This window comes from Pseudophryne corroboree, chromosome 4, assembly GCF_028390025.1.
Source record: "Pseudophryne corroboree isolate aPseCor3 chromosome 4, aPseCor3.hap2, whole genome shotgun sequence".
Classification (NCBI taxonomy): domain Eukaryota; kingdom Metazoa; phylum Chordata; class Amphibia; order Anura; family Myobatrachidae; genus Pseudophryne; species Pseudophryne corroboree.
This window is the reverse complement of record NC_086447.1, coordinates 208,419,631-208,433,867: the sequence shown is the minus strand read 5'-3', so window position 1 is coordinate 208,433,867 and position 14,237 is coordinate 208,419,631. Positions and strand designations below refer to the sequence as shown.

Below are 14,237 nucleotides of genomic sequence, written 5' to 3'. Positions count from 1 at the left end.
ACTTTTTATGCAAATAATCTACATTAAAACAGATTAAATTACATTTCAATGTTTAAACAAAAGGGGCAGCGGAGAGTTGGGATATGTAAGAAACCAAAGTATATCTGTATCATGATTGTCAGGCTTCTAAGTAACTGGAACATACAAAACGGAGAAATCCATCCGGGGCGATATTCAATTGTTCCTGTTATCGCGCCCATAGTAGTCGGGCTTAGACGTGTAAAGCTGCTAAAACAGACTAAAGTAATGGGTGTGACTGCGAAAAGTCCCGTTGGGGAGCTCAAATGGGTCACTTTTCGCACATTACAGATTGCCACCGCCAGGGATAGTGAGCTGAAATAATGCGCCCGTCGGCAGAAACAATTCAATAGCTGCTGGCAGGCGTTCACGGGTGCGAGAGGCGGCGTAAACATTTGAATACCACCCCTTTATATGTAAATTAACTTCACATTCAAATTTACTAATAAACCAAATAAATGTTTGAAGGAAACACTAAATAAAATAATGTTTTATCCTCCCTCGCTGCATAAATTAAAACAAAACAAATTCTGGGTACACACTAGACGATATTCTGAACAATATGCACGATAACGACATTTCGGAACGACATATAGTTCATATTGTCCAGCTTGTACACATTATATCGTCACCAATATGCGCTCCAGTAGATAGTAAACGACATCCCCTGTCATGCATACATGCATGTGAACCTGGGGATGTCGTTAGCCGCCGCAAACCCACCCCCCCCCATCATTCAAAGCATCTGCAAAATAATATGCACTAGCTGATTCCGCCAGCCCACCAGGGTATTGCTGGATACACACTATTGTCTACTGTGTATCCAGCTTTAGGGTTCTCTGCTGGTACATTTTGTATACAAGTAATGCTACCAAAAGCTGTGGGAGAAAAGTTGATTGGACTGGCCACATTTAAGCTATTCTTTATTTTTAAATGTGTAGTCCATGAAGAAAGGATAAAATTGATTTCCACATACTGACATGGGATGTCCAGCTTCCAACATCCCTGTGAACACACACAAAACATTCCCTAAAAGGTAGTGTTTCTATGTATTAAAAAAAAATAAGATTTTACTCACCGGTAAATCTATTTCTCGTAGTCCGTAGTGGATGCTGGGGACTCCGTAAGGACCATGGGGAATAGACGGGCTCCACAGGAGACTGGGCACTCTAAGAAAGATTTAGTACTACTGGTGTGCACTGGCTCCTCCCTCTATGCCCCTCCTCCAGACCTCAGTTAGGGAAACTGTGCCCGGAAGAGCAGACATTACAAGGAAAGGATTTTGGAATCCCGGGTAAGACTCATACCAGCCACACCAATCACACCGTATAACTCGTGATAACATACCCAGTTAACAGTATGAATAACAACAGAGCATCAAACAACAGATGCCAACATAACATAGCCCTTTTATTAAGCAATAACTATATACACGTATTACAGAAAGTCCGCACTTGGGACGGGCGCCCAGCATCCACTACGGACTACGAGAAATAGATTTACCGGTGAGTAAAATCTTATTTTCTCTAACGTCCTAGTGGATGCTGGGGACTCCTTAAGGACCATGGGGATTATACCAAAGCTCCCAAACGGGCGGGAGAGTGCGGATGACTCTGCAGCTCCGAATGGGCAAACACAAGGTCCTCTTCAGCCAGGGTATCAAACTTATAGAACTTTGCAAAGGTGTTTGAACCCGACCAAGTAGCTGCTCGGCAAAGTTGTAATGCCGAGACCCCTCGGGCAGCCGCCCAAGAAGAGCCCACTTTCCTTGTGGAATGGGCTTTCACTGATTTTGGATGCGGCAAACCAGCCGCAGAATGAGCCTGCTGAATCGTGTTACAGATCCAGCGAGCAATAATCTGCTTTGAAGCAGGAGCACCCAGCTTGTTGGATGCATACAGGATAAACAGCGAGTCAGTTTTCATGACTCCAGCCATCCTGGCTACATAAATCTTCAAAGCCCTGACTACATCAAGCAACTTGGAGTCCTCCAAGTCACGAGTAGCCGCAGGCACCACAATAGGTTGGTTCAAATGAAAAGATGACACCACCTTCGGCAGAAATTGCGGACGAGTCCGTAATTCTGCCCTGTCCATATGGAAAACCAGATAGGGGCTTTTACATGACAAAGCCGCCAATTCAGACACACGCCTAGCCGAAGCTAAGGCCAATAGCATGACCACTTTCCACGTGAGATACTTTAGCTCCACGGTCTTAAATGGCTCAAACCAGTGAGATTTCAGGAAACTCAACACCACGTTAAGATCCCAAGGTGCCACTGGTGGCACAAAAGGGGGCTGAATATGCAGCACTCCCTTTACAAACGTCTGAACTTCAGTTCCTTTTGAAAGAAAATGGATAGGGCCGAAATCTGGACCTTTATGGACCCTAATTTTAAGCCCATAGTCACTCCTGACTGTAGGAAGTGCAGGAACCGGCCCAGCTGCAATTCCTCTGTAGGGGCCTTCCTGGCCTCACACCAAGCAACATATTTTCGCCATATACGGTGATAATGTTCTGCTGTCACGTCCTTCCTAGCCTTCATCAGCGTAGGAATAACTTCATCCGGAATGCCTTTCTCCGCTAGGATCCGGCGTTCAACCGCCATGCCGTCAAACGCAGCCGCGGTAAGTCTTGGAACAGACAGGGCCCCTGTTGCAACAGATCCTGTCTGAGAGGCAGAGGCCATGGGTCCTCTGTGAGCATTTCTTGCAGTTCCGGGTACCAAGTCCTTCTTGGCCAATCCAGAACAATGAGTATTGTTCTCACTCCTCTTTTTCTTACGATTCTCAGCACCTTCGGTATGAGAGGAAGAGGAGGAAACACAGACCGACTGGAACACCCACGGTGTTAATAGTGCGTCCACAGCTATCGCCTGAGGGTCTCTTGACCTGGCGCAATACCTTTGTAGCTTTTTGTTGAGGCGGGATGCCATCATGTCCACCTGTGGCAGTTCCCATCGATTTGTAATCTGTGTGAAGACTTCTTGATGAAGTCCCCACTCTCCCGGGTGGAGGTCGTGCCTGCTGAGGAAGTCTGCTTCCCAGTTGTCCACTCCCGGAATGAACACTGCTGACAGTGCTTGCACGCGATTCTCCGCCCAACGAAGAATCCTGGTGGCTTCAGCCATCGCTACCCTGCTTCTTGTGCCGCCCTGGCGGTTTACATGAGCCACTGCGGTGATGTTGTCTGACTGAATCAGCACCGGTTGGTTGCGAAGCAGAGGCTCCGCTTGACTCAGGGCATTGTATATGGCCCTTAGTTCCAGGATATTGATGTGCAGACAAGTCTCCTGACTTGACCACAGCCCTTGGAAGTTTCTACCCTGAGTGACTGCTCCCCATCCTCGGAGGCTTGCATCCGTGGTCACCAGTACCCAGTCCTGTATGCCGAACCTACGGCCCTCGAGAAGGTGAGCACTCTGCTGCCACCACAGAAGAGACACCCTGGCCCCGGGGGATAGGGTGATCAGCCGATGCATCTGAAGATGCGATCCGGACCACTTGTCCAACAGATCCCACTGAAAGGTCCGCGCATGGAACCTGCCGAAGGGAATGGCTTCGTATGACGCCACCATCTTTCCAAGGACTTGCGTGCAGTGATGCACCGACACCTGTTTTGGTTTTAAGAGTTCTCTGACCAGAGTCACGAGCTCCTGAGCCTTCTCCGCCGGGAGAAACACCTTTTTCTGGTCCGTATCCAGAATCATGCCCAGGAAGGGCAGACGAGTCGTAGGGATCAGCTGCGACTTTGGAATATTCAAAATCCAGCCGTGCTGTTGCAACACTTCCTGAGAGTGTGCTACGCTGATCAGCAACTGCTCTCTGGACCTCGCCTTTATGAGGAGATCGTCCAAGTATGGGATAACTGTGACACCCTGCTTTCGAAGGAGCACCATCATTTCCGCCATTACCTTGGTAAATATTCTCGGTGCCGTGGAGAGACCAAACGGCAACGTCTGGAATTGGTAATGACAGTCCTGTACCACAAATCTGAGGTACTCCTGATGAGGTGGATAAATGGGGACATGCAGGTAAGCATCCTTTATGTCCAGAGACACCATAAAATCCCCCTCTTCCAGGCTTGCAATGACCGCTCTGAGCGATTCCATCTTGAACTTGAACCTTTTCAGGTAAATGTTCAGGGATTTTAAATTCAATATGGGTCTGACCGAACCGTCCGGTTTCGGAACCACAAACATTGTGGAATAGTAACCCCTTCCCTGTTGAGGGAGGGGAACCTGTACCACCACCTGCTGGAGATATAATTTGTGAATTGCCGCTAACACTACTTCCCTTTCTATGGGGGAAGCAGGCAGGGCTGATTTTAGGTAACGGTGAGGGGGCATCACTTCAAATTCCAGCTTGTATCCCTGAGACACAATCTGTATAGCCCAGGGATCCACCTGTGAGCGAACCCACTGGTGGTTGAATTTTCGGAGACGCGCACCCACCGCTCCCGGCTCCACCTGTGGAGCCCCAGCGTCATGCGGTGGATTTAGTGGAAGCCGGGGAGGACTTCTGTTCCTGGGAACTAGCTGTATGGTGCAGCTTCTTTCCTCTACCCCTGCCCCTGGCAAGAAAGGACGCACCTCTGACTTTCTTGCCTTTTTGTGATCGAAAGGACTGCATTTGGTAATACGGTGCTTTCTTAGGCTGTGAGGGAATATATGGCAAAAAAATTGACTTCCCAGCTGTAGCTGTGGAAACTAGGTCCGAGAGACCGTCCCCAAACAATTCCTCACCCTTGTAGGGTAAAACCTCCATGTGCTTTTTAGAGTCGGCATCGCCTGTCCATTGCAGAGTCCACAGGACCCTTCTGGCAGAAATCGACATTGCATTTATTCTAGAGCCCAGTAGGCAAATGTCCCTCTGGGCATCCCTCATATATAGGACAGCGTCTTTTATATGCCCCAGGGTCAGTAAAATAGTATCCTTGTCCAAGGTATCCAGTTCCTCAGACAGTGTATCTGTCCAGGCCGACGCAATTGCCGGCCGCAGTATGGTACCTGAATGTGTATCAACAGACTTCAGGATACCTTCCTGCTTCCTATCCGCAGGATCCTTTAGGCAGGCCGTATCCTGTGACGGCAGGGCTACCTTCTTAGATAAGCGTGTCAGAGCTTTGTCTACCCTAGGGGAGGATTCCCAGCGCATCCTGTCCGTTGGCGGGAAGGGGTACGCCATAAGTAACCTTTTGGAAATCAGCACTTTCCTATCAGGAGAATCCCAAGCTTTTTCACATAACTCATTTAACTCATGTGAAGGGGGAAAAGTCACCTCTTGCTTTTTCTCCCCAAACATATAAACCCTCTTGTCAGGGACAGGGTTTACCTCTGATATGTGCAATACATCCTTCATAGCTACAATCATGTAGCGGATGGCTTTAGCCATTTTAGGCTGCAATTTTGCATCATCGCCATCGACACTGGAGTCAGAATTCGTGTCGATATCCGTGTCAACAATATGGGATAGTGGGCGCTTCTGAGACCCTGACGGCCTCTGCGCTGTAGGATCAGGCATGGGCTGAGACCCCGACTGTCCCAAGGCTTCAGCTTTATCCAACCTTTTATGCAAGGAGTTTACATTATCATTTAACACCTTCCACATATCCATCCAATCAGGTGTCGGCGGGGACACCTCATTCATCTGCACCTGCTCTGCCTCCACATAGCACTCCTCGTCAAACATGTCGACACAAGCGTACCGACACACCACACACACAGGGAATGCTCTATATGAGGACAGGACACCCACAAGGCCTTTTGGAGAGACAGAGAGAGAGTATGCCAGCACACACCCCAGCGCTATATGACCCAGGAATCACACAGTAACTTAGTGTTTACCCAGTAGCTGCTGTATATATGATTATTACGCTAAATTTATGTGCCCCCCCCCTCTCTTTTTACCCTCTTTCTACCGTGAGTCTGCAGGGGAGAGCCTGGGGAGCTTTCTCTCAGCGGAGCTGTGGAGAGAAAATGGCGCTGGTGAGTGCTAAGGAAGAAGCCCCGCCCCCTCAGCGGCGGCCTTCTGTCCCGCGATTTGGTGTAAAAAATGGCGGGGGCTCATGCATATATACTGCTTTTGCCAGGAGGTACTCAATTGCTGCCCAGGGCGCCCCCCCCTGCGCCCTGCACCCTACAGTGACCGGAGTGTGTGGGTTAGTGTGGGCGCAATGCTGCAGTGCTGTGCGCTACCTCATGTGAAGACAGGAGTCTTCTGCCGCCGATTTTGACGTCTTCTTGCTTCATCCGCCGGCTTCTGTCTTCTGGCTCTGCGAGGGGGGCGGCGGCGCGGCTCCGGGAACGGACGACCAAGGTTAAGTTCCTGTGTTCGAACCCTCTGGAGCTAATGGTGTCCAGTAGCCTAAGAAGCGCAACCTAGCCGCAGTTAGTAGGTTTGCTTCTCTCCCCTCAGTCCCTCGTAGCAGAGAGTCTGTTGCCAGCAGAAGCTCTCTGAAAATAAAAAAACCTAACTAAAAATAAGAATTTACTTACCGATAATTCTATTTCTCGGAGTCCGTAGTGGATGCTGGGGTTCCTGAAAGGACCATGGGGAATAGCGGCTCCGCAGGAGACAGGGCACAAAAAGTAAAGCTTTAGGATCAGGTGGTGTGCACTGGCTCCTCCCCCTATGACCCTCCTCCAAGCCTCAGTTAGGATACTGTGCCCGGACGAGCGTACACAATAAGGAAGGATTTATGAATCCCGGGTAAGACTCATACCAGCCACACCAATCACACTGTACAACCTGTGATCTGAACCCAGTTAACAGTATGATAACAGCGGAGCCTCTGAAAGATGGCTCACAACAATAATAACCCGATTTTTGTAACTATGTACAAGTATTGCAGATAATCCGCACTTGGGATGGGCGCCCAGCATCCACTACGGACTCCGAGAAATAGAATTATCGGTAAGTAAATTCTTATTTTCTCTATCGTCCTAGTGGATGCTGGGGTTCCTGAAAGGACCATGGGGATTATACCAAAGCTCCCAAACGGGCGGGAGAGTGCGGATGACTCTGCAGCACCGAATGAGAGAACTCCAGGTCCTCCTTAGCCAGGTTATCAAATTTGTAGGATTTTACAAACGTGTTTGCCCCTGACTAAATAGCCGCTCGGCAAAGTTGTAAAGCCGAGACCCCTCGGGCAGCCGCCCAAGATGAGCCCACCATCCTTGTGGAATGGGCATTTACATATTTTGGCAGTGGCAGGCCTGCCACAGAATGTGCAAGCTGAATTGTATTACACATCCAACTAGCAAAAGTCTGCTTAGAAGCAAGAGCACCCAGTTTGTTGGGTGCATACAGGATAACAGCAAGTCAGTTTTCCTGACTCCAGCCGTCCTGGAACCTATATTTTCAGGGCCCTGACCACATCTAGCAACTTGGAGTCCTCCAAGTCCCTAGTAGGCGCAAGACACCACAATAAGCTGGTTCAGGTGAAACACTGACACCACCTTAGGGAGAGAACTGGGGACGAGTCCGCAGCTCTGCCCTGTCCGAATGGACAAACAGATATGGGCTTTTTTGAGAAAAAAACCACCAATTTGACACTCGCCTGGTCCAGGCCAGGTCCAAGAGCATGTTCACTTTTCATGTGAGATGCTTCAAATCCACAGATTTGACTGGTTTTAAACCAATGTGTTTTGAGGAATCCCAGAACTACGTTGAGATCCCACAGTGCCACTGGAGGCACAAAAGGGGGTTGTATATGCAATACTCCCTTGACAAACTTCTGGACTTCAGGAACTGAAGCCAATTCTTTCTGGAAGAAAAATCGACAGGGCCGAAATTTGAACCTTAATGGACCCCAATTTGAGGCCCATAGACACTCCTGTTTGCAGGAAAAGCAGGAATCGACCGAGTTGAAATTTCTTCGTGGGGCCTTCCTGGCCTCACACCACGCAACATATTTTCGCCACATGTGGTGATAATGTTGTGCGGTCACCTCCTTTCTGGCTTTGACCAGGGTAGGAATGACCTCTTCCTGAATGCCTTTTCCCTTAGGATCCGGCGTTCCACCGCCATGCCGTCAAACGCAGCTGCGGTAAGTCTTGGAACAGACATGGTACTTGCTGAAACAAGTCCCTTCTTAGCGGCAGAGGCCATAAGTCCTCTGTGAGCATCTCTTGAAGTTCCGGGTACCAAGTCCTTCTTGGCCAATCCGGAGCCATGAGTATAGTTCTTACTCCTCTACGTCTTATAATTCTCAGTACCTTAGGTATGAAAAGCAGAGGATGGAACACATACACCGACTGGTACACCCACGGTGTTACCAGAACGTCCACAGCTATTGCCTGAGGGTCTCTTAACCTGGCGCAATACCTGTCCCGTTTTTTGTTCAGACGGGACGCCATCATGTCCACCTTTGGTAATTCCCAACGGTTTACAATCATGTGGAAAACTTCCCCATGAAGTTCCCACTCTGCCGGGTGGAGGTCGTGCCTACTGAGGAAGTCTGCTTCCCAGTTTCCATTCCCGGAATGAAACACTGCTGACAGTGCTATCACATGATTTTCCGCCCAGCGAAAAGTCCTTGCAGTTTTTGCCACTGCCCTCCTGCTTCTTGTGCCGCCCTGTCTATTTACGTGGGCGACTGCCGTGATGTTTTATCCCACTGGATCAATACCGGCTGACCTTGAAGCAGAGGTCTTGCTAAGCTTAGAGCATTATAAATTTACCCTTAGCTATATTTATGTGGAGAAAAGTCTCCAGACTTGATCACACTCCCTGGAAATTTTTTCCTTGTGTGACTGCTCCCCAGCCTCTCGGGCTGGCCTCCGTGGTCACCAACATCCAAAACTGAATGCCGAATCTGCGGCCCTCTAGAAGATGAGCACTCTGTAACCACCACAGGAGAGACACCCTTGTCCTTGGATATAGGGTTATCCGCTGATGCATCTGAAGATGCGATCCGGACCATTTGTCCAGCAGATCCCACTGAAAAGTTCTTGCATGAAATCTGCCGACTGGAATTGCTTCGAAGGAAGTCACCATTTTTTTACCATGGCCCTTGTGCAATGATGCACTGATTTTAGGAGGTTCCTGACTAGCTCGGATAACTCCCTGGCTTTCTCTTCCGGGAGAAACACCTTTTTCTGGACTGTGTCCAGAATCATCCCTAAGCACAGGAGACTTGTTGTCGGGATCAGCTGCGATTTTGGAATATTTAGAATCCACCCCTGCTGTTGTAACAGTATCCGAGATAGTGCTACTCCGACCTCCAACTGTTCCTTGGACTTTGCCCTTATCAGGAGATCGTCCAAGTAAGGGGTAATTAAGACGCCTTTTCTTCGAAGAAGAATCATCATTTCGGCCCTTACCTTGGTAAAGACCCGGGGTGCCGTGGACAATCCAAACGGCAGCGTCTGAAACTGATAGTGACAGTTCTGTACCACGAACCTGAGGTACCCTTAGTGATAAGGGCAAATTTGGGACATGGAGGTAAGCATCCCTGATGTCTCGGGACACCATATAGTCCCTTTCTTCCCGGTTCGTTATCACTGCTCTGAGTGACTCCATCTTGATTTGAACCTTTGTAAGTGTTCAAATTTTTTTAGATTTAGAATAGGTCTCACCTAGCCTTCTGGCTTCAGTACCACAATATAGTGTGGAGTAATACCCCTTTTCTTGTTGTAGGAGGGGTAATTTAATTATCACCTGCTGGGAATACAGCTCGTGAATTGTTTCCCATACTGCCTCCTTGTCGGAGGGAGACCTTGGTAAAGCAGACATCAGGAGCCTGCGCAGGGGAAACGTCTCGACATTCCAAACTGTACCCCTGGGATACTACTTGTAGGATCCAGGGGTCCTGTACGGTCTCAGCGTCATGCTGAGAGCTTGTCAGACGCGGTGGAACGCTTCTGTTCCTGGGAATGGGCTGCCTGCTGCAGTCTTCTTCCCTTTCCTCTATCCCTGGGCAGATATGATCTTATAGGGACGAAAGGACTGAGGCTGAAAAGACGGTGTCTTTTTCTGCAGAGATGTGACTTAGGGTAAAAACGGTGGATTTTCCAGCAGTTGCCGTGGCCACCAGGTCCGATGGACCGACCCCAAATAACTCCTCTTCCTTTATACGGCAATACACCTTTGTGCCGTTTGGAATCTGCATCACCTGACCACTGTCGTGTCCATAACATCTTCTGGCAGATATGGACATCGCACTTACTCTTGATGCCAGAGTGCAAATATCCCTCTGTGCATCTCGCATATATAGAAATGCATCCTTTAAATGCTCTATAGTCAATAAAATACTGTCCCTGTCAAGGGTATCAATATTTTTAGTCAGGGAATCCGACCAAGCCACCCCAGCTCTGCACATCCAGGCTGAGGCGATCGCTGGTCGCAGTATAACACCAGTATGTGTGTATATACTTTTTATGATATTTTCCAGCCTCCTGTCAGCTGGCTCCTTGAGGACGGCCCTATCTATAGACGGTACCGCCACTTGTTCTGATAAGCGTGTGAGCGCCTTATCCACCCTAAGGGGTGTTTCCCAACGCGCCCTAACTTCTGGCGGGAAAGGGTATACCGCCCATATTTTCTATCGGGGGGAACCCACGCATCATCACACACCTCATTTAATTTATCTGATTCAGGAAAAACTACGGTAGTTTTTTCACATCCCACATAATACCCTCTTTTGTGGTACTTGTAGTATCAGAAATATGTAACACCTCCTTCATTGCCCTTAACGTGTGGCCCTAATAAGGAATACGTTTGTTTATTCACCGTCGACACTGGATTCAGTGTCCCTGTCTGTGTCTGTGTCGACCGACTAAAGTAAACGGGCGTTTTAAAACCCCTGACGGTGTTTTTGAGACGTCTGGACCGGTACTAATTGTTTGTCGGCCGTCTCATGTCGTCAACCGACCTTGCCGCGTGTTGACATTATCACGTAATTCCCTAAATAAGCCATCCATTCCGGTGTCGACTCCCTAGAGAGTGACATCACCATTACAGGCAATTGCTCCGCCTCCTCACCAACATCGTCCTCATACATGTCGACACACACGTACCGACACACAGCACACACACAGGGAATGCTCTGATAGAGGACAGGACCTACTAGCCCTTTGGAGAGACAGAGGGAGAGTTTGCCAGCACACACCAAAAACGCTATAATTATATAGGGACAACCTTATATCAGTGTTTTCCCTTATAGCATCTTTTTTATATATTTTTAACGCCAAATTAGTGCCCCCCCTCTCTGTTTTAACCCTGTTTCTGTAGTGCAGTGCAGGGGAGAGCCTGGGAGCCTTCCCTCCAGCCTTTCTGTGAGGGAAAATGGCGCTGTGTGCTGAGGAGATAGGCCCCGCCCCTTTTTCGGCGGCCTCGTCTCCCGCTCTTAACGGATTCTGGCAGGGGTTAAATATCTCCATATAGCCCCCGGAGGCTATATGTGAGGTATTTTTAGCCAAAAATAGGTTTTCATTGCCTCCCAGGGCGCCCCCCTCCCAGCGCCCTGCACCCTCAGTGACTGCCGTGTGAAGTGTGCTGAGAGGAAATGGCGCACAGCTGCAGTGCTGTGCGCTACCTTAAGAAGACTGAGGAGTCTTCATGCCGCCGATTCTGGACCTTCTTCTTGTTTCAGCATCTGCAAGGGGGCCGGCGGCGAGGCTCCGGTGACCATCCAGGCTGTACCTGTGATCGTCCCTCTGGAGCTAATGTCCAGTAGCCAAAGAAGCCAATCCATCCTGCACGCAGGTGAGTTCACTTCTTCTCCCCTAAGTCCCTCGTTGCAGTGATCCTGTTGCCAGCAGGACTCACTGTAAAATAAAAAACCTAAGCTAAACTTTTCTAAGCAGCTCTTTAGGAGAGCCACCTAGATTGCACCCTTCTCGGCCGGGCACAAAAATCTAACTGAGGCTTGGAGGAGGGTCATAGGGGGAGGAGCCAGTGCACACCACCTGATCCTAAAGCTTTACTTTTTGTGCCCTGTCTCCTGCGGAGCCGCTATTCCCCATGGTCCTTTCAGGAACCCCAGCATCCACTAGGACGATAGAGAAATACTTTATTAGCAAGCTCAGGAGAGCCCACTAAAATGCACCCAGCTCCTTCCGGGCACAGATTCTAACTGAGGTCTGGAGGAGGGGCATAGAGGGAGGAGCCAGTGCACACCAGTAGTACTAATTCTTTCTTAGAGTGCCCAGTCTCCTGCGGAGCCCGTCTATTCCCCATGGTCCTTACGGAGTCCCCAGCATCCACTAGGACGTTAGAGAAATATATATTTTGCATGGCTAGTTTAAAGACATACATTTTCATCTGATAAACATGGCTGTCACATCATAGTAAAGCAGGGAGGGCAAATTGGCAAAACGCAGCCTGCAAGGCATTTGAGTTCAGCCCCTTCACAAAGCAAAGCCTCCCATTTTTATCGCTGCTTTAATATGCCTGTCTTCCTCCTTCATTGTAACCGCACAGTGCACAGTGATCACAGTTCTTTTACTGCTCCAAAACCAGCCCACAAGGTACCACCGGTCCTTGGATGCCATCTGCCTTCCATGTTTATCCTATTTTGTACATGTACCATTCTTTATCCCTATCCAACCCAATCCCCTTTCCTGTGCTGCTGAAAGATTAGTTAAATTTATGTCACCCCCGCTGAAATATTTGCCCATCCCTGCATCAGAGTATTCGGAGAGCTGAACCTATGTCTTGACAACAGTGAGACTAGAAAGATTAAAGTCAACTATTACTTCACTAAATCAAGTTGCAATTGATAGTGTTCTTAACTACTCTCAGAAAATATATGTAGAGGGTTTGGATAAGACTTAGGGGGAGATTAAATCAGACCCTGGGAAAAGCTATTCAATATTTTTCCCATGAGGTTAATAATGAGTTAACGCGCACTAAAACACAGATTCTCAGCAAAGTGCTGGAAACTACGGGTTTCCCTAGCGTTAAAAAGCAGACTCTGCATTTTAAGAAAGATTTTTCATCATAACTCCTAAAGATACAAAGAAAAAAAATCACCCTCTTTGGTTTAGCTCTTGGGGGGGTTCCCGTAGCTAATGGAATTGGCCAGCGAGTTCAAATAACTGCAGAGTAAACTCTGGGCCTAATTGAATCTCCCTCTTAAAACTATTTTTACATAGTAAAAGGGGTATGGGTCGACATGGGCATTATGTCGACAGGTGAAAAGGTCGACATGAGTTTTTGGACTTCTTTTGGTGTGTTTTCTTTAAAGTGACGGGGAACCCCAATTAGTGCACTGCTTCGCTCGCCATGCTTTGGGTAAGGTGCCTCGCTCTGCTACCGCTGCACTCGGCACAGGTTACCATTCCCAATTGTAGACCATGTGGATCGTAAAGTATGAAAAAGTAAAAAAAAAAAAAAAAAAAAAAAGTGTGACAAACTCATGTCGACCTTTTGACCTGTCAACCTATTACAAGTCGACCTTCCGTGATCGACCTAAGTTGTGTTGACCTAACGACCGCATTCCAATAAAAGGGAAAACAAAAAGGAACACACTAACACCTAAAAACAGTTTATAGACCTGAAAATACATATCAAAGAGTCAGCTTTGAAGAAATCATGAAACTAGTTACATATTTAAATATGCACCAATCTGCAGCCAATTTTCTTTGGCGTCAGTAGAAGTGACCACTTTCTTGCTCTACCAACTAGCTCTTGATTTCCATACTGTATAACACACCAAGGGGTAGATGTATTAAGCCTGGAGGTGTGATAAAGCAGTGATAAGTGCAAGGTGATAACGCACCAGCCAATCAGCTCCAATATGTACATTGATGGTTAGGAGCTGACTTGCTGGTGCATTTTCACCTTCCACTTATCACTGCTTTATCACTTCTCCAGGCTTAATACATCTACCCCCAAGTTTGGAAGCATTCCTAAGGTCTCAGACAACAGTATTTGAGTCTTTGGAACGTAAGCTCTCACGAGCAGGGCCTCTTCACTCATGTGGTTTTTCTTCTTCTACTTAAACTATTTTCTACTCCATACTCCCTTCAACGGCACCAAAGTCCCCAGATTTCTGCCACCCTGATACTTATTGTCAGTGTCGTCTGCTGATGCAGCTATGTTACTATACCCTGTACTTGTCCTATATGGTCTGAAACTGTAAGTCACTGTTTTTTTGTTTTACTTATTTGTTTATGTACTCTGTAACTGGGCGCTGCGGGTCCCTTGTGGCGCCATATAAAGGATGATGATGATGATAATATTATTAATTATTATTATTATTATTATTATTAT

General features: G+C 48.0%; 1 protein-coding gene across 10 annotated transcripts in view; it reads right to left on the bottom strand.

Moving 5' to 3' along the window:
• The window catches only part of SAP130 (Sin3A associated protein 130), a 206,214-nt gene that overhangs the window by 166,229 nt on the left and 25,748 nt on the right, over positions 1-14,237 (bottom strand). The window lies entirely within an intron of this gene.